General features: G+C 44.6%; 1 protein-coding gene across 1 annotated transcript in view; it reads right to left on the bottom strand.

Moving 5' to 3' along the window:
* LOC140476506 (pleckstrin homology domain-containing family G member 3-like) overlaps positions 1-7,709 on the bottom strand; it is a 199,576-nt gene extending 191,867 nt beyond the window's left edge. The window contains exon 1 of the mRNA XM_072569241.1: positions 7,589-7,709. The gene's annotated coding sequence lies outside the window, so the exon portion shown is untranslated. The remainder of the gene's footprint in view (positions 1-7,588) is intronic.
* Positions 7,710-19,686: the final 11,977 nt, after the last annotated feature.

The raw sequence follows: 19,686 nt of genomic DNA, 5'->3' as shown, positions 1-19,686 counted from the left end.
TGTGTACACACATTTCCCTCCTTTATCCCTTGGAGAATCTGTTCAGTTTACTGTTTCAGATTTAAATTTGACCTCACCAGGTATTAGCTCATCTTTAGAGTGAACAAAATTCAAACCTGTTTCTTGTGGCCCTCTCCATGTCCCCTCCTTGAACTTCCAAGATCTAGACCAGAGCCTGCTCCACTCCCTTCATCCTACAGTTTGTGGATTCATGTCACCCATATAAGCTCTAGAATTTCTTCCTGTATCCATTTGTCATTCTGTTTCTTGCTCTCTCATCACTTCCTCCTTTTTAAGACTCTCCTTGTAACCTAAACTTCATCTATTCTGATACTGGATTATTTAGAACACTGTCAATTCAGCCTGTTGACAGTCCTGTGAAGTGCTTTTGGATAGTCTATTACATTAATAGTTAAATATAAACTTTTTTTTTGTTAGATCACTACTTAGCTACAACCCATTTGGCTCAAGTGGATACTAATATCTCGATAAATCCTAACCACATCCTGATCCATGAACCACATTTTTAGGTGGGCAACCCCTTGCTCTCCTGGGAATACAGCTTGAAAGAATCCAAAATGCATATTCCCCAAGAGCATGGAAGAATAGGTGGTTGTTGTTATTATAAATTGCTTCTTGTAGCACTCAATCCTTCACCGGCAGTGATCATCCCATTGCAATCCCAAGCAGGGAAATAACAGCTGTCTACTGCAACCTGAACTAAAAATAAAAAAGGAAAGATTACACCATACACCACAATGTTACAAAAATTAAAGATTAAAGGGTGGATTCTTTTCTGGGTCAAGAGCTTTTTGCATTAGATTTGTACCAGCACACTAACTTTAGATGATGTGTGCACCTAGACTCCCAAATCCATTCGCCTCCTTCAAATTCTTCTTTAACACCTTAAGAAAATATTCCTATTTATCTTTACAAAGACTGTTGCTAGCTGCTTCAGTCCTGACCTTCTGGATTGGGAAGCATTTGATCCAATATAAAATAGGTTGCGATGGACCGCAGCACATGAAGTGCAAAATGCCTGAAACTTTATATTAAAGCAAAATAATGTAGATGCTAGAAATTGAAAACAAAAACAAAGTGGTCAAGAAACTCAACAAATCTGGTAGCATCTGCTGAGAAAGACAGAGTTAACAGTTCAAGACCGTTATCACACTTCTTCAGAACTTCAAACTTTATGATGGGAGATCTACAAGACTCTCAGAATTCCCCAGCTAGCAACAAGTCCTGTGAGTTGGTAAGTTAATGCCATTTCACCCTTGGAAAGTGTTAATCTTTCAATCGTGCAGTGATGTGGGAGTGTTGTATTGTCAGAAGGACTATCTTTTACCTGACCACTTAAACCAAGGGCTTTGGGAATACAAATTGCTATTTTTAAAAAAAGATAAACTCTTCCCAGGATCCTGGCAAGAAGCAATTCCTCAGACATCAGTCAAAACAAACTCATCTGTTATGGAACCCTACTGTGTGCAAATTAGCTGCTCTGTTGGCTTTGCAATCATGAGTGAACTTCAAAAGCAGTCGCTTGTAAGTGGGGTTTGGAATGCTATGATGCAGTGTTGACTTTGTGTCCTTCCTCATTTTGGGAACCATTCCCAGTTCTGAAACAGCTGTAGTCTCTTCCTCAACTTGCTGTCATTCTGGATGCAGCTCATGGTCAGCCAGCTGCCGACCAATGGGGTTAGAAGCCAAGTGGAGTACCAGAGAGAATGGGGGTGAAATCAAAAGATCACAACTGAGTTTGAGCCCTGCTCACCTAATGAGCAAAAACCTCAAAAATAAGGAACAGCAACATCAGCTACATATTGCTTTCTATAAACCCAGCAACAACAATTATGTATACACACATTTAAACATATAAGTACACATAATGGATGCAAGTTTGCTTGCTGAGCTGAAAGATATGTTTTCAGATGCTTCATCACCATATACTAGGTAGCATCATCAGGTAGCCTCTGGTGAAGCACTGGTGGTATGGCCAACTTTTTATTTATGTGTTTAGATTTCTTTGGGTTGGTGACATCACTTTCTGTTTTTTTTTCCTCAGGGTGTGGTAAATGGGATCCACGTCAATATGTTTGTCGATAGAATTCTGGTTGGAATGCTTCTAGGAATTCTCACGCATGTCTGTTTGGCTTGTCCTAGGATGGATGTGTTGTCCCAGTTGAAGTGGTGTCCTTCCTCATCTGTATGTAAGGATACTAGTGAGAGAGGGTCTTGTCTTTTTGCGGCTAGTTGATGTTCATGTATCCTGGTGGCTAGTTTTCTGTTCAATTTAGTGTTTGTTACAGTTCTTGCAAGGTATTTTGTAAATGACATTAGCTTTGCTTGTTGTCTCTATAGGGTCTTTCAAGTTTATTAGCTGGTGTTTTAGTGTTTTGGTGGTTTCGTGGATTACCATGATGCCAAGAGGCCCGAGTAGTCTGGCAGTCATTTCAGAGTTGTCTTTGATGTAGGGGAGAGTACCTAGGGTTTCTAGACATGTTTTGTCTGCTTGCTTGGGTTTGTTGCTGAGAAATCATTGGACTGTGTTCATTGGGTACCCGTTCTTTCTGAATACACTGTCTAGGTGATTTTCCTTTGCTCTGCGTAATTCCTCTGTGCTGCAGTGTGTGGTGGCTCATTGAAACAACGTTGTAATGCAGCTTTGTTTGTGGATGTTGGAATGATTGCTTCTGCAGCTCAGTATTTGGTATGGAGGTGTTGTTTTCCTGTAGATGCTGGTTTGAAGTTCCCCATTGGCTGTTCTCTCCACTACGATATACAGGAATGGCAGTTTGTTGCTGCTTTCCTCCTCTTTAGTGAATTTTATGCCAGTAAGGGCATTATTGATGATCTTGAAGGTTTCCTCTAATCTGTTTCGTTTAGTGATGACAAAGGTGTCATCCACGTAGTGGACCTAGAGTTTGGGTTGGATGTTTGGCAGAGCTGTTTGTTCAAGTCCCTGCATTACTGCCTCTGCTAAGAACCCTGACATCGGAGATCCCATGGCTGTTCTGTTGGTTTGTCTGTAGGTTTTGTTGTTGAAGGTGAAGTGGGTGGTAAGGCATAGGTCCACTAGCTTGACAATACTTCCTTGCTGATGAAGTTGGTGGTGTTTGGTGTATGTGTCTTTGGTTTTTCTAACAGTGTGGTCAGTGTTTCTTTGGCCAGGTTAATGTTGAAGGATGTGATTAGCACTGTAACAAACACTACACTGGACAAACAGGCCAACTAGCCACCAGGATACATGAGCATCAACTAGCCACAAAAAGACATGACCCTCTCTCACTAGTATCCCTACATACAGATAAGGAAGGACACCACTTCAACTGGGACAACACATCCACCTAGGACAAACAGAGATACGCACTAGAATTCCTCAAAGCATAGAGTTCCAGTTGGAATGCCATCAACAAACACATTGAGTTAGATCCCATCTACCACCCCCTGAGGAAAAAGAACAGGAAATGACATCACCAACCCAAGGTAACCTAAAAAGCAGGTCACACCAAAAGTGCTTCACCGGTGGCGGGTGTTACCTAGTAATGTCTGAAAACAAACCTTCCAGCTCAGCGAACAAACATACATCCAGCACCACAACCCGAGCTACAAATCTTCTCAAAGCTCATTAATACACAAAGTGTCACAAAGCATGGAGCATTTTAAAGCTTAATTGGAAACTAAGCCACATTAGGAAGCTATCAGAGCAGATAGTCAAAGGCTTGGTAAGAGAGATAAATCTGAAAGAGAATCTTAAAGGAGGAAAAAGGAAGGAGAGAGATGGGCGTAATTACAGAGCTCAGGGGTTTGGTAATTGAGGACACAGCTGCCACGGGTGGAGTGATTAAAATCAAGAGAGAATTGAAGGAATGCGCATATCTGGGAGGGCTACACAGGGATGTTTGACAACTAGTCTTACAACTTCAAGTTAAAAATCACACAACACCAGGTTATAGTCCAACAGGTTTAATTGGAAGCACACTAGCTTTCGGAGCGACGCTCCTTCATCAGGTGATAATGGATGGCTCAATCCTAACACAGAATTAATAGCAAGAATTTACAGTGTGATGTAACTGAAATTATACATTGAAAATATTGATTGCCTGTTAAGCCTTTCATCTGTTAGAATATAGTGATAGTTTCACTTCTTTCATGTGTAAATCACAAAACCTGTTTTTTAAAATGTTAGTGCAGGATGTTGATAAAAGTGGTATTGAATGCCATCAGCATACATGTTTAAAACCCCTTACTGTGTCTTTGAATGATGTTGCCAAAAGACAGTATGTAGTTGAGAAATAAGAGAGGACCAAGGATAGATCCTCGAGGGACACCAGTGCTAATGCAGTGGGAACAGGAAGAGAAGGCAATACAAGTGATTGTCTGGGAGAGCTTACAGTTCCCACAGTCACACAGGAGGTCATCGTGACTTTTAGAAGAGCTGTCTCAGTGCTACAACATGGCAGAGGCAGAAATCTGCTTGGAGGGATTCAAATAGGATATTCTGAAAAAATGAGTACAGATTTCAGAGGAGGCAGGACACAAGTTCTTTAAAGAGGAAAGGGAGGTTGGGAGATGAGACAGAGATTATAAAAAAATACTGGGGTCAAGGGTCATCTTCAAGAGCAGAGGGCTAATTCTGACAAGATTTCAAAGAACTTGCTTTTATTTTGCATCATTCAGGTTATGATAAGATTAGATTAGATTAGATTAGATTAGATTCCCTAGAGTGTGGAAACAGGCCCTTCGGCCCAGCAAGTCCATACTGACTCTCCAAAGAGTAACTCACCCAAACCTGTTCCCCTACCCTATATTTACCCCGACTAATGCACCTAACACTATGGGCAATTTAGCATGGTCAATTCACCTGACATGCACATCTTTAGATTGTGGGAGGAAACCAGAGCACCCGGAGGAAACCCACGCAGACACGGGGAGAATGTGCAAACTCCACACAGTCACCCGAGGTGGGAATTGAACCTGGGTCCCTGGCGCTGTGAGGCAGCAATGCTAACCACTGAGCCACTGTGGTTTTGGGGACAGTGGTAGAGTCATTACAACATGCCTTGGTGCTCCTGCTTAAGCCAGCTATGTACCAGGGCAACCCACTTGTTGGAGTCAGAAAATCGTGGGCTCAAGTCCCAGAGAATTGAGGGTGTGACCCAGGATGAGAAACCCAGTGTGTGCTGAGGAAGTGCTTCAGAAGTGTCATCTTCTTGAATGAAATACTAAACAGACCACCCTCTCAGGTAGATGTTAAAGCATCCCACAGTATTACTTGAAAAATGAAAGGGGGTAGGGGGAGGTCTCCCTGCTTTTTGGCCAATATTTATGCCCCTGTTAATTTATTCATCCCCTTTATTTATTCTTCTGTTAATTTAGCTTACTGAATTGGTTGTCTCACTTTACGTTGCACACCTAACTATGCTTTGGAAATACTAATTGGTGAGAAAGAACTTTCAAGACATGCTCAGATTTAGAAAGGTGCTATATAAATGCAACTTCTCTATCTTTTTGACCTATGATATTAATCACATAGTGCAGAATGCTCTATGTACTGTGCCTCCTAGAAACAGTTCTGGAAAATACATAATTTATTAATGATAGATTTGTATCTTATTAGCCCATAGTTCACACCAGTATTAAAACTACTCTTTTCAGACATTGTAGAAACTCAGCTGGGTGTTTATAACTCATTATACTGATAGGATGCACACTCATAACCATAGCAGCTTCCAATTGACATTCGGCCACCCCGATGCTTCTGTGCAAGTTCGAAATGAATATGACTAGCCAAAAGGGAAAGCACCATACTACACTTGAGTGATATGTCATAACACAGTGTTTTGGTCCGACACACAGTCTAGTTCTCCTTTACATTGCACCTACATAAACATAACAATGCATATTGTCCATGCCAGTGTTTACACTCCACGCAACTTCTCTTCTACCCTATTCATCAATTCTTACAAACATATTCTTCTAATCCTTACTTTTTCTCAAACATTTAGTCACCTTTTTCTTGAATGCAACCTCCCTTCCCCCTTCTCCTCCTCCCCCCCCCCCCCCCGCGCCCAAGTTATTTTAACTACACCTTCTAACAAATTCCAAATTCTCGCAAATTGCTTATTTGATTTATTTGTGGCCATCTCGTACCGAGTATGGGCTCCTTGACCAGGAGAAAGAACTTGTGGTTAGCACTGCTGCCTCACAGCACCAGGGACTCGGGTTCCACACCTGCCTCGAGTGACCGCCTGTGTGGGGTTTGCACATTCTCCCTCGTTCTGTGTGGGTTCCCTCTGGTTTCCTCCCACAGTCCAAAGACGTGCAGGTCAGGTGAATTGGCCATGGGAAATTGCCCATAGTGTTCAGGGTTGTGTAGGTTAGGTACATTTGTCAGGGGTAAATCTCGAGTCATAGGGTAGGGGAATAGGTCTGGGCGGGTTCCTCTTCGGAGGATCGGTGTGGACTTGGTGGCCAAAGGAAAAAAACGTTTCCTCACTGTCGGGATTCTCTAATGGTTCTTTTCTTTTCTTCCAATTTCCCCCACACTACTGCCTACATGCGGCAGTGCTTTTTTTTTCTGCAGTTTTTATTTTTTTTTTATTTTTTTTTTTCTTCTTCTCTTTTTTTTGTTTCGGCCCCAAGCAGCAACAGGAACAGTCCTTGCACGGTCACAAAATGATCCAGTCTCCAAAGGGAAGGAAACACTCAAGTGGCCAGTCACAACTCCAGGGTGTCAGTGGACACCCGTGTGCTCCTTCTCCAAGGACACCCGGGCCTTCTCTAATGGTTCTATGAACTTCACAGCATTTATCCAGTTAAGCTCCATCATTTTAAAGTCTTCCATTACATTACATCTCAGACTCTCCTATGGTTTTCAGATAGAGTCCCTACTCACTGCACCGTTGAATGTGACCATTCCGGATTACAGTATAGAAAGAGAAGCAAATACCAGCTTATCACATGTATCTGTCATCACGGCCACATTGGTGTGACATTGATAACCATTTGATGAGAGGCCAATTAGCAGTAAAGGGTTGAGACAGAGTGAAACTTTCATGTTAGTGTCAGTGTCATCGCTATGATATTAACCACAGGGTTAATCCAACAGTGAAATCTTATCACCACCATCTCACAATGTTTGCCAAAATCCTTTCAGTAAATGCACATCCTTTCAATCATCTAAACCAATGCCCTATCACCCACTCTCTCCATGCCCTCCACACCCAATCGTCCACTCCTCTTTGTGCCCTCCATCCCAATCACCCACCCTTTCCAAGCCCCCCTTCTTCATCTATCCTCATTATGCACCCCCCCCATTCTCTCCCTCCACACCTATTCTCTCCCCAAATACCCTCTCTCCGTTCCAACCCCCGAGTTCATCTCCCCCCCCCGCAACAAGTTTGTCTGCAGATCCCTCATTTCGTGTCCGAATTTGTTACACCATTCTCCCAAGCCCACGTACCCTGGGGATTGAGCTCCTTCGTCGAAAATGCAAAGCAACTTCAAATTTTAAAATAAAAAACTCTGGGGGTTTCCAGGAACAGCCAGAATCAAGCGGGATTCTGCTGCTGCTGCTGCTACTTACCAGGGGGATGTGGCCCAAGATCGGGTGAAGGGTCCTTCCTCCAGCAGTTGGGGTGGGCGGCTGGAAGATTTGCCACACACCGACTCTCGCCTGACGATTTCAGCTGAAACTGACAAACCCGCCACCGCCCCCAGCGCCACCGCGCATGCGCCAAAACTTTCCCAAAACTTTCAAAAAGTTCTCCCGTCCCCGCCCTGTCCTCATCCATTCCCAAAAACTCCACCTTCTCTCTCGTCCGAGCCTTTGATTGGATCTTGTGCCTTTCAAAAAATAACCTTAGAAAAAGTGTACACAATGTAAAGAAAAAGCATCAGCTACACAGAACTGAAAAGACTGAGAGAAAAGATACATTGGCTAATTTAAACTTCACTATGAATCCCACTTGCAAAAAAAAAACATTTTCACCACCAGCAATTACATCAGCGTTTGAACACCTGACCTTTTCAGTAGAAATGTAGTCTCGTTAAATTCTTCAATCGAATTTGTTTTAGGTTTGCACCAACGCTTCAAGTGCAGTATTTTGCAAAGAATTGAAAGTGAGGTAATTATTGGATGTCTGCTGGGTTCTGACTGGGCACTGTTTCAACATTTCCTGTTAATGCTGCACATGTGGTTGGAAGCTGACAACTGAAATTCTGAATGGAGAATCTGCATCTCCCAAAACAGACCGAAAACTCAGTGTCGAGATTGGAGTGGTGCTGGAAAAGCACAGCAGGTCAGGCAGCATCCGAGGAGCGGGAAAGTCATGCTCCTGCACTGTTCAAATGGTGAGCGTACAACCCGGGGGCTCCTCATCAGTCTGCCTCTGAATGGAATCCCAGGGAGTATTTTTTTAATCTAAATAAGGCTTTCTGAATGGGCAAGACAACTTTTTTGTCCCTTCCCACCTTGCATAACGTCGGGAAAGTCTCCCAAAATGTTCTACGGCCAATGAAGCACTTCTGAAGCATAGTGACTGTTGCAACTAAGCCGCCAATTTATGCACAGCAAGTTCCCACAGATAATCATGGAAATATTTTGAGTGAATTGTTTGACAGGGCATAAAGTACACTTTCTGTTGAGTTTCGGATTTTCGAAAAATGAACTTTGAAAAGCAAAAAAGAAAGTAAAAATCTTGCATTCAACAATTGCACACCAGCCCAGTATAGCAGGTGAAAAAGCTTTTAAAAAGTTTCAAATAGTTAAATGCATTCCCTATACAGGTAAAAACAAAAACAAGGCTAACTTGATAAAACAGCCGGAACTTATTATTTTGGTGTCCAGTCAGCAAGTCCAATTTGCATTTATATAGCCCCATCTCACACTGAAAGAACTTCCTATCCATCGAAAAGCTTTGAAGCAAGTGATAAAATTTGGACCCAGTCAACATACTCAAACCTGAACTGCAAGAAATCAGTTCACTGAGTTACATAGGTCCAGGGTGTACCTGAGACAATAAGTTGTCAGATTTTGAGAACTGTAGGGAACTTTTACAGTGCACCGTTCTCTGCATAGGTAAGATGCTCAAGAAGTCATAAAGGATACTTGCCTTCTTTCTTGAGAATGTAAAGCTTGGAGCTTAAACTGGAAATATATTAAAAGCAATAATTGGACCACAGCTCGAAGACAAAAACAGTTCTGGTCACCGCACTGTGTGAGAGATTGTTGTACACAACAGGGAGGATCGAACGGGATGTTGCATAGACTGGAGAATTTCAGACTTTATTTTGGAACAGACGAAGCGGAGGAAAGAATAGTATAAAATTGTGACGGATCCAGATAAAGTGGATAGAAGTGTTCCAGTATCTGGGGGTCATAGATTAAAGATGCGATACATTTCTGTTCCAATGGAGTGCTGTGACCGTTACGTAAGAACGGATTGCAGACGTTTTACAAAACATTGAATGTTGGTCAGAAACCAGAGTAGAATGTTAATCTCTGTAACGTGCATCTTAAAGAAAGCTGTCTCTCCTTGGTACTGCAAGAAGCGTAGCTTCATTGAATCTGATACTGGGGCGTAACATGGTTAGATTCCAAGGACAGGTCGAACGATCTTGGTTTGTATTCCCCGGACTGAATTGTTAAATTGATTAAGGGTTACAGTAGAACTGAAGAAGAGAACCGACTTCTAGCGGAATGAAGACAATGAGGCAGCCGCTTGATCAGTAGATATTTTAGGAATAAAATCAGAAAGCAGGGTTGCACACAAAATCTCTGGAAATCTGCCAGACGTGACGTAACCTTGGGGACAAGTGAAGTTTAAGACCGAGATTGACAGAATGGTGTTATTTACAAAAGGATACAGGGAGCAAAGACTTGTAAATGGAGTTGAAACACAAATTGGTGTTGCTCCAATGCAATGATGGAGCTGGCTCAAGGGAATGCATGGTTCATTCTCGTTTCTCCGCACAGAGCAGTGACGGAAACGATCATATGATCTTATTTCTTAGCGTCTGCTCAAGGGTAGAATGTTATCCAGAACCGCAGCAAGACATGCTCCTGTCTTTGGGATTTTAACGTCCACCCACAGGAGCAAGGCAAAAGTTCTCCTAAACGGTTCGGCCAAGAAGCATCTCTGACTATGTTGTTCCGTCAGTGATTCGCTTAACGTCAGCCATTGGTAGGAGGGCTGATGTGGATTTCCAAAACCCACAAGCTTCTGATTTAGATAAAAGGGAATTCACCACGCAAAAAGTTACCTTAGGGACGAGGGTGTGTAACACTTGATCAGGGCTGGGATCTCCATCTTCACCTCGGAGAAAATTGAATATATTGAAACACATATTTTAAAACCTTAAAAGACAACCTTTAACCTAGTCCTTAAAAATAAACACCAGTGGTTAGAAAGTAACAGCTGAATAAAGTGGAGCTCTGCTAATGGCGGTCACATTACCCATATACCATAGCGAAAGCGAAACCGCTCTATGTATTAGAACCATTGCGAAGTTTCACGCCTGCTCAAGGCTAATAGTAATGGCCATTAATTGTGAGACTGGCCTGTAAGGAAAGGGCCTCTGTTTTTAAGCAGGTATTTTTAAATAATCAAAACACGACGGGCATTTATTTAAACATAAGCACAACTGCGCTGGTTTTCACGATGCACAAACACAGGAATTTAATCAGCATTGAGAAACCAACCTTTTTATCCAGAGATAATGGAGACCAGGCAATGAAAAGTTGTTTAAGAGCCAGCATGACAAGTAAACTTCACCACCCTATAGGAGAAAGTGAGGACTGCAGATGCTGGAGATCAGAGCTCAAAGTGTGTCGCTGGAAAAGCACAGCAGGTCAGGCAGCATCCAAGGAGCCAGCGCCACTCACCTGCATTCTGCTGACATGCCCCCCACAGACCCCACTGTCACTATCCCCACCCCCCAGAACCCTGAGGGGAACACTACCCCTGCTCATGACTCCACCCCCATTCCCCCCCACCATCACACCCACTCCAGTTACAGGTTCCGCCCCCACTCCCAGCTCGACACCCACACCAGATCCCAGCTCCCAGCCCTGCTGAGTTTTCACCATCTCCCCAGACCTTCCCCTCACTGAGGACGAACGATCATTCCTCAGCAAAGGACTCACCTTCATCCCCCTCCGTCCACGCATCAATGAATTTAATACACGCCGTGATGTCGAACAATTCTTCCGTCGCCTCCGCCTCCGAGCTTACTTTCACAATCAGGACTCCCGCCCACCTTCCGAGGACCCCTTCGCCCACCTCCAACACACTGCATCCACCTGGACACCCCACCTGGCCTATTACCTGCCCTCGACCTCTTCATTTCCAACTGCCGCCGGGACATTAACTGCCTCAACCTGTCTACCTCCCTCCCCCACTCCAACCTCTCACCCTCACAGCGCGCAGCCCTCCAATCCCTCTGCTCCAATCCCAACCTCACCATCAAGCCAGCGGATAAAGGGGGCGCAGTGGTAGTCTGGCGCACTGACCTCTACACCACTGAAGCCAAACGTCAACTCGAGGACACCTCTTCCTACTGCCCCCTCGACCATGACCCCACCCCCCATCACCAAACCATCATCTCCCAGACCATACAGAACCTCATCACCTCAGGAGATCTCCCACCCACAGCTTCCAACCTCATAGTCCGGGAACCCCGCACTGCCCGGTTCTACCTCCTTCCCAAGATCCACAAGCCTGACCACCCTGGCCGATCCATTGTCTCAGCATGCTCCTGCCCCACTGAACTCATCTCTACCTACCTCGACAGTCCTATCCCCCCTACTCCCCACATACGTTTGAGATACCACCCACGTCCTCCACCTCCTCCAAGACTTCCGTTTCCCTGGCCCCCTAACGCCTCATCTTCACCATGGATATCCAATCCCTCTACACCTCCATCCGCCATGACCAGGGCCTCCAAACCCTCCATTTTTTCCTCTCCAGACGTCCCCAACAGTACCCTTCCACCGACACTCTCATTCGTTTGGCCGAATTGGTCCTCACCCTTAACAATTTCTCCTTTGAATCCTCCCACTTCCTCCAGACCAAAGGGGTAGCCATGGGCACACGTATGGGCCCCAGCTATGCCTGTCTCTTTGTTGGCTACGTAGAGCAGTTGATCTTCCGTAATTACACCGGCACCACTCCCCACCTCTTCCTCCGCTACATTGATGACTGCATTGGCGCCACCTCGTGCTCCCGCGAGGAGGTTGAGCAATTCATCAACTTCACCAACACATTCCACCCTGACCTTAAATTTACCTGGACCATCTCTGACACCTCCCTCCCCTTCCTGGACCTCTCCATCTCCATTAATGACGACCAACTTGACACTGACATTTTTTTACAAACCCACCGACTCCCACAGCTACCTGGATTACAACTCTTCCCACCCTACCTCCTGCAAAAATGCCATCCCGTATTCCCAATTCCTCTGCCTCCACTGGATCTGCTCCCAGGAGGACCAGTTCCACCACAGAACACACCAGATGGCCTCCTTCTTTAGAGACCGCAATTTCCCTTCCCATGTGGTTATAGATGCCCTCCAACGCATATCGTCTACATCCCGCACCTCTGCCCTCAGACCTCACCCCTCCAACCGTAACAAGGACAGAACGCCCCTGGTGCTCACCTTCCACCCTACCAACCTTCGCATAAACCAAATCATCCGCCGACTTTTCTGCCACCTCCAAACAGACCCCACCACCAGGTATATATTTCCCTTCCCACCTTCCGCAAAGACCGTTCCCTCCGCGACTACCTGGTCAGGTCCACGCCCCCAAACAACCCACCCTCCAATCCTGGCACCTTCCCCTGCCACCACAGGAACTGTAAAACCTGCGCCCACACCTCCTCCCTCACCTCTATCCAAGGCCCTAAAGGAGCCTTCCATATCCATTAAAGTTTTACTTGCACATCCACTAATATCAGTTCTTGTATCCGTTGCTCCCGTTGTGGTCTCCTCTACACTGGGGAGACTGGGCGCCTCCTAGCAGAGTGCTTTAGGGAACATCTCCGGGACACCCGCACCAATCAACCACACTGCCCCGTGGCCCAACATTTCAACTCCCCCTCCCACTCCCACTCTGCCGAGGACATGGAGGTCCTGGGCCTCCTTCACCGCCGCTCCCTCACCACCAGACGCCTGGAGGAAGAACGCCTCATCTTCTGCCTTGGAACACTTCAACCCCAAGGCATCAATGTGGACTTCAACAGTTTCCACATTTCCCCTTCCCCCACCTTACCCTAGTTCTAAACTTCCAGCTCAGTAACTGTCCCCATGACGTGTCTGGACTGGTCCTACCTGCCTATCTTCTTTTCCACCAATCCACTCCACCCTCTCCTCCTTGACCTATCACCTTTATCCCCTCCCCCATTCACCCATTGTACTCTATGCTACTTTCTCCCCACCCCCACCCTCCTCGAGCTTATCTCTCCACGCTTCAGGCTCACTGCCTTTATTCCGGATGAAGGGCTTTTGCCCAAAATGTCGATTTCGAAGCTACTTGGATACTGCCTGAACTGCTGTGCTCTTCCAGCACCACTAATCCAGAATCCAAGGAGTAGCAGAATCGACGTTTCGGGCATAAGCCCTTCTTCAGGAATGAGGGGGGTGTACCAAGCAGGCTAAGAAAAAAGGTAGGGAGGAGGGACTTTGGGGAGGGGCGTTGGGAAGGCGATAGGTGGAAGGAGGTTAAGGTGAGGGTGATAGGCCAGAGTAGGGGTGGGGCGGAGGGGTCAGGAAGAAGATTGCAGGTCAAGAAGGCGGTGCTGAGTCCGAGGGTTGGGACTGAGATAAGGTGGGGGAACGGGAAATGAGGAAGCTGGAGAAATCTGCATTCATCCCTTATGGTTGGAGGGTTCCTAGGCGGAAGATGAGGCGCTCTTCCTCCAGGCGTCGTGTTGCCATGGTCTGGCAATGGAGGAGGCCAAGGACCTGCATGTCCTTGGCAGATTGGGAGGGGGAGTTAAAGTGTTCAGCCACGGGGCGGTTGGGTTGGTTGGTGTGGGTGTCCCAGAGGTGTTCTCTGAAATGTTCTGCAAGTAGGTGGCCTGTCTCCCCAATGTAGAGGAGGCCACATCGGGTGCAGCGGATGCAGTAAATGATGCGTGTGGAGGTGCAGGTGAATTTCTGACAGATATGGAAGGATCCCTTGGGGCCTTGGAGGGAAGTGAGGGGGAGATGAGGGCACAAGTTTTGCATTTCTTGAGGTTGCAGGGGAAGGTGCCGGGAGTGGAGGTTGGGTTGGTGGAGGGTGTGGATCTGACGAGGGAGTTGCGGAGGGAGTGGTCTTTCTGGAATGCTGATAGGGGTGGGAAGGGAAATATATCCCTGGTGGTGGGGTCCGTTTGGAGGTGGTGGAGGAAATGACGAAGGATGATACGATGTATATGGAGGTTGGTGGGGATTGGTGAGGACCAGTGGGGTTCTGTCCTGGTGGTGATTGGAGGGGCGGGGCTCAAGGGCGGAGGAGCGGGAAGTGGAGGAGATGCAGTGGAGAGCATCGTCAACCACGTCTGAGGGGAAATTGTGGTCTTTGAAGGAGGCCATCTGGGTTGTTCAGTATTGGAACTGGTCCTCCTGGCAGCAGATGCAGCGAAGGCGAAGGAATTGGGAATATGGGATGGCGTTTTACAGGGGGCAGGGTGGGAGGAGGTGTAATCTAGGTAGCTGTGGGAGTCAGTCGGTTTATAGTAAATCTGTCTCCCTAATGTATAATCGCTTCACCATCCTATCACAGAAATAAATCTCTCTCATCAAAACTCCGCAGGGGAACAATATACCAGCAACTCCATCTACTGTCTGTAGAGGGGAATGATGTGGAGGTGCTAGACTGGCAGGGACTGAGTTAAAAACCACAACACCAGGTTATAGTCCAACAGGTTTATTTGGAAGCACTAGCTTTCGGAGCACTGCCCCTTCATCAGGTAACTAGTGGGGAAGGATTTGTAGCAAAAGATCACAGTGTCATGCAATTAAAACCATATATTGAACCAACTTAGATTGCTGATAAGTCTTTCATCTCTCACACACACACTCACTCTCTCTCTCTCTCCGTCCCCACCCCCTCACATGCACATATAAGTCTATGGGGGGAGCTTGCATTTGCAGAATTGTACTTGCAGATGCATTCTATTTTTTGCCCAAAAAGCCCACAACCTGCAGGTAGTCAATCCATCCATATGACACTTTAGAAATTCTTACTTTGGAAACAGAACCACTCTGACTCAAGATTGGGATACAGACTCTGACCTCACACCTTTAGTACATTGTCTGAGCTGAGATGTCACTTCTTTAAAATATAAAACCTTGGGTTACCTCAAGAATGTGACTTAAAAGAAATTCTGGGATTTACATATTAATGAACCGAATCCTGCAACCCATTCTAAAAGATGAAAGACTTAACATCAATCTAAGTTTGTTCAACATATCATTTTAATTGCATGGCACGGTGATCTTTTGCTCGAAATTCTGTGTCTTATGATCCTGTCCCACTCGTAACCTGATAAAGGAGCAGCGCTCCGAAAGCTAGTAATTCCAAATAAACCTGTTGGACTATAGCCTGGGGTTGTGTGATTTTAAACTCCAGAGTGGAAATCAATGACTCGCTTAAACAGCACGAGCAATAAGGGTGTTGGAGAAAAGCGGTTAACAATAAATATTCACAAATAACTATAGTTAAAATGTCATCATCTCATCCCTGTTTACCAAAAACACAGCAAGAAAACTTTCCAGCTCCCTCATTAAGCCCTTCATTGGAGAACACCATTGAGAAGATTCCATTGAGAGAGAGTTTGCCCATTAAACACTTATCACAAACTGAGGACCAAGCAAGGTGCTACCAGTCAATGAAGTATTTTTGAAGGATAGTCACTGCTGTAATGTAACTTGTACACAGCAAGATCCCACAAACACAAGGTGGTCATGACCAGATTCTCTGTGGCTGTGATGTTGTTGATTGAACGACAACTATCCCCGTTGTCAACTGGCTGGTAATCCTGCACTCTGAATAACCTCCCTAATCTCCCAAATCTACTTGACAGGGCAAGATGGGACCTTGGGATAATATCTCATCTCCAACAACTGCAGTGCTGAGGGACTATCAGCCTAGAAGTGCTCACTTCACAGGAGTAGGGCCTGAACGTCATTATGGCTCTAAGTGTGTTACAAATGGACCACGGCAATCACATTAGTATAGGAGCTACCCAACGCATTTAAACATTGGGCTCCTTCAATCTCAGCTGGGATGCTTTCCACTATGGGGCAGCACACCGTAAAATAAAAATCGCACAGATGGTGGCTTTGTGGCCTAAGCAGCTCTTTGTAAAATCTATTCAGTAAGTTTCCACTTAAAAATCATTCCTGAAGAAGGGCTTATGCCTGAAACATCGATTCTCCTGCTTCTTGGATGCTGCCTGACCTGCTGTGCTTTTCCAGCAACACATTTTTCAGCTCTGATCCCCAGCATCTGCAGTCCTCACTTTCTCCTAGTAAGTTTCCATTGCCAATCATCCTGAATATGTATTCAAACCATTCAGTTGTATCTTTCTCAAAGGAATCATCTTGGTTCCACTGTTCCAGATTGCTGCATCTTCTTGTTCCCTCACATCACATCTGGTCTTTTGCCAATAACCCTCATCCTGTGTCTTTGGATTCATTTATATTTTTAAAAAAAACGTAGGACGTGGGCAGTGCAGGTTAGGCCAACACTTATTACCCATCCCTAATTGCTGAGAGTCTGCAGTCACATGTAGGCCATGAACCAAATGTGTTGTCCCGACAATCATATCATGGTCATCATTATTCTCTTAATTCCAGATACTTATTGAATTCAAGTTTCACCATTTGCCAGAAAGGATTTGAACCTGGGTCACCAGAACATTACCTGGGTCTCTAGATCAACAGGCCAGGCAATAATACCACTAGGCTGTTTCCTCCCCAGCTTAACATTCCATTATTCCTCTTGTCAATCACAGTTTTGAACAACTGAACCGACCACTTCTCTACATCAAGGCCTTGTCACTCAGTTTTAAAATGTTCAGGGTAACTTTTGCTTTTGTACTCTATTGCTCTGTGGACAAAGCCAAGGATATCTTACATGAGTTTCATTAGACTTTTAAAATTTTAATAACATAATGGTCACTTTGTTCCTGCAGCCATTGAAAAACCATTTGTTTCATATTGCCTTCCCCATTCTTCCTAGCAGAGGGCATCTCTTCTTACCTGTGTGTTAGGTTTATCTGCTGTATCTGTCCATGTCAACAACTTCCTTCCTCCTTAACATCTGGACAAAACAGTTTTAAGTCTAGTGAGGTGTAATGTTGGTTTCTGTTTCGGAGAGATATACTTGCATTCAATGACATTCAGAAAAAAGGTTTACTAGACTGATCCTGGAGATGAAAGGGTTTGATTTATGAGGAAAGGTGGAGCCTGAGACTCCCTCAGGTTGAGAAGCTTGGGAGGTGATCTTATTGAAACATTAAATATTCTGAGAAAACTCATTAGATGCTGATAAGAAAGATTCTATATGGGCACTAGAGTTGGGGAATGGTGTTTAAATTAGGTTTTCTCAGATTTAGGCTGGAATTGGGGAAGAGTTTGTTCTCCCAGAGAAGTACAGGGAATAGGCAGGAAAGTGAAACTGAGGCCAAAATCAGACCATGACCTTACATGGCAGAACATCCTTAAGGGAGTTAAATGGCTTGTTGCTGATCCCATTTTACTTGGATTAGATCAATGATAGTTTTTAAAAACAAATCTATTTCCAATACTATTATGTACTTCTCTCTCATACACAAAATAAAATCCTTAAATTCTTAAATCAGCATTTTCTTTTCCATGGCTAATTCCATACCCGTACTTTCACTGTCTCTTTAATCTCATCCATTAAATTTTCCCAACAAATGTATCATGTAGTACTTTAACTAAACATTCGCAGAGATCATCAGCACTTCCTCTTCATCTCAATTTTACATAAGAATGCAATTACATTAAAGATTTACCTTGAACAAATCCATCAGCCCGTACTTTTTCCATGGACAAATACATTCTATCCTGCCTCAACTGCTTCAAGAAGATTCCACACAACAAAGCATTGTGAGGACTGAGCTATTACATTGTCAGGTTCATAGCCTCCCTCATTTCTCCAGAGGTGTAGAATATGCTCTTCTTGAGTATCAGCCCCATATCCAAACAGGTTTGGAAGACTCTGGCAAGAGCTTCTGCGACTTATATCTTCTATCTCAGTAACCCAGTACACATTCCATATGACGCATGCGGTGTTTCTACCTAGAGGACTGCCAACTATTTTTTTGTGCCCGCTCTTTAGTTTTAATCTATTTCACGTGAAATCATATCAGGAACAGGAGTAATTAATTCAGCCCACTAGAGCTGCTTTACCATTCAAATAGATCATAGCTGACTGGACTGTGGCCTTGATCCTGCTTTCCAGTTTGATCCTCCATTACCACCTTTTCCTAGTGGATTGAAAATCTATTGAACGCAGTTCTGTTTCTGTTACTCGCTGGGTGGAAGACTGCCAAAAACTAATGCCACATCCTCCCAGCTCCAGCAAAGAATTTCCTCCTGATCTCCACCATGAGTGGACAACCCTTTATTTCGAATTGATGCGCCAGGCCCCAACGAAGTTCTAGATTCTCCAAGAGTGGAGAAATTCACTCAACATCCACCCTGTGAAGGCCCCTCACCACCTTATACACTTCAATTTGATCACCAGTCAGTCACTCTCCTAAATCCCCAATGAGACGAGACATAGACCCAACCTGCTCAGTCGTTCCTCAGAAGAAAAAGCAGGAATGAGCTGAGTAAATTTTCTCTGAACTGCTTTCAATGCAAGTATATTGCTACCTGAAGTGACCAGACTGTAGACAGTTCTCATCAATGTCCTTTATATCTCCCTACTATTATCCTCCAACTTCCCTTGCAATAAAAAGCTACACATAGTAACCCTCATACTAACTTTTTAATGAATCCTATCACTGCTACTTCAATGTTTCATTGACAGCATCCTGTTTACCAGTGAAGATAGTTTTAAAGTATTCATTTCGCACCTTATAGACCAGCTTGCACATGGTTCTACAGCTATTGGGTATGGTATATCAGCACTAATGAAGTGGGGGAGGCAAAGCAAAGAAAGCAGATAAATTCCTTCATTAGGCTTGCAAGAAAAGGAAAATATGCTTTTTTAGCAAGTCTTTCTCAAAGTGCTTTACGATCAATAGAAACTATTTTAAGTGGAGTCCACTGTAAGATAGGATGCACAGAAGCCAATTTGCATTTAGGAAGCTCACATAAATAACTGCGTCAACAAGCAGGTATTCTCATACAGTGATGTAGGTGGAGGGATAATTATTCACCAGGACATTAACTCTTTTTCAAAATAGTGTTGTTGGTCCTTATGTCCACAAGAGGGAGCCAATGACACCTTCATTTAAAATCTCAACTCCAAGATGGTACCTCCAAAAATGTAGCAGTCACATTAAAAGCATTAGGATAAAGAAATAGAGAAAATAGGGGCAGGAGTAGGCCACTCAGCCCTTCAAGCTTGCACCATCATTCAATATGATCATGGCTGATCATCCAACTCAGTACCCGGTTTCTGCTTTGTTCCCTTTAGCCCTAAGAACTGTATCTATC

Source organism: Chiloscyllium punctatum, chromosome 4, assembly GCF_047496795.1.
Source record: "Chiloscyllium punctatum isolate Juve2018m chromosome 4, sChiPun1.3, whole genome shotgun sequence".
In the NCBI taxonomy this organism is placed as follows: domain Eukaryota; kingdom Metazoa; phylum Chordata; class Chondrichthyes; order Orectolobiformes; family Hemiscylliidae; genus Chiloscyllium; species Chiloscyllium punctatum.
This window is presented reverse-complemented; position numbering and strand designations above follow the sequence as displayed.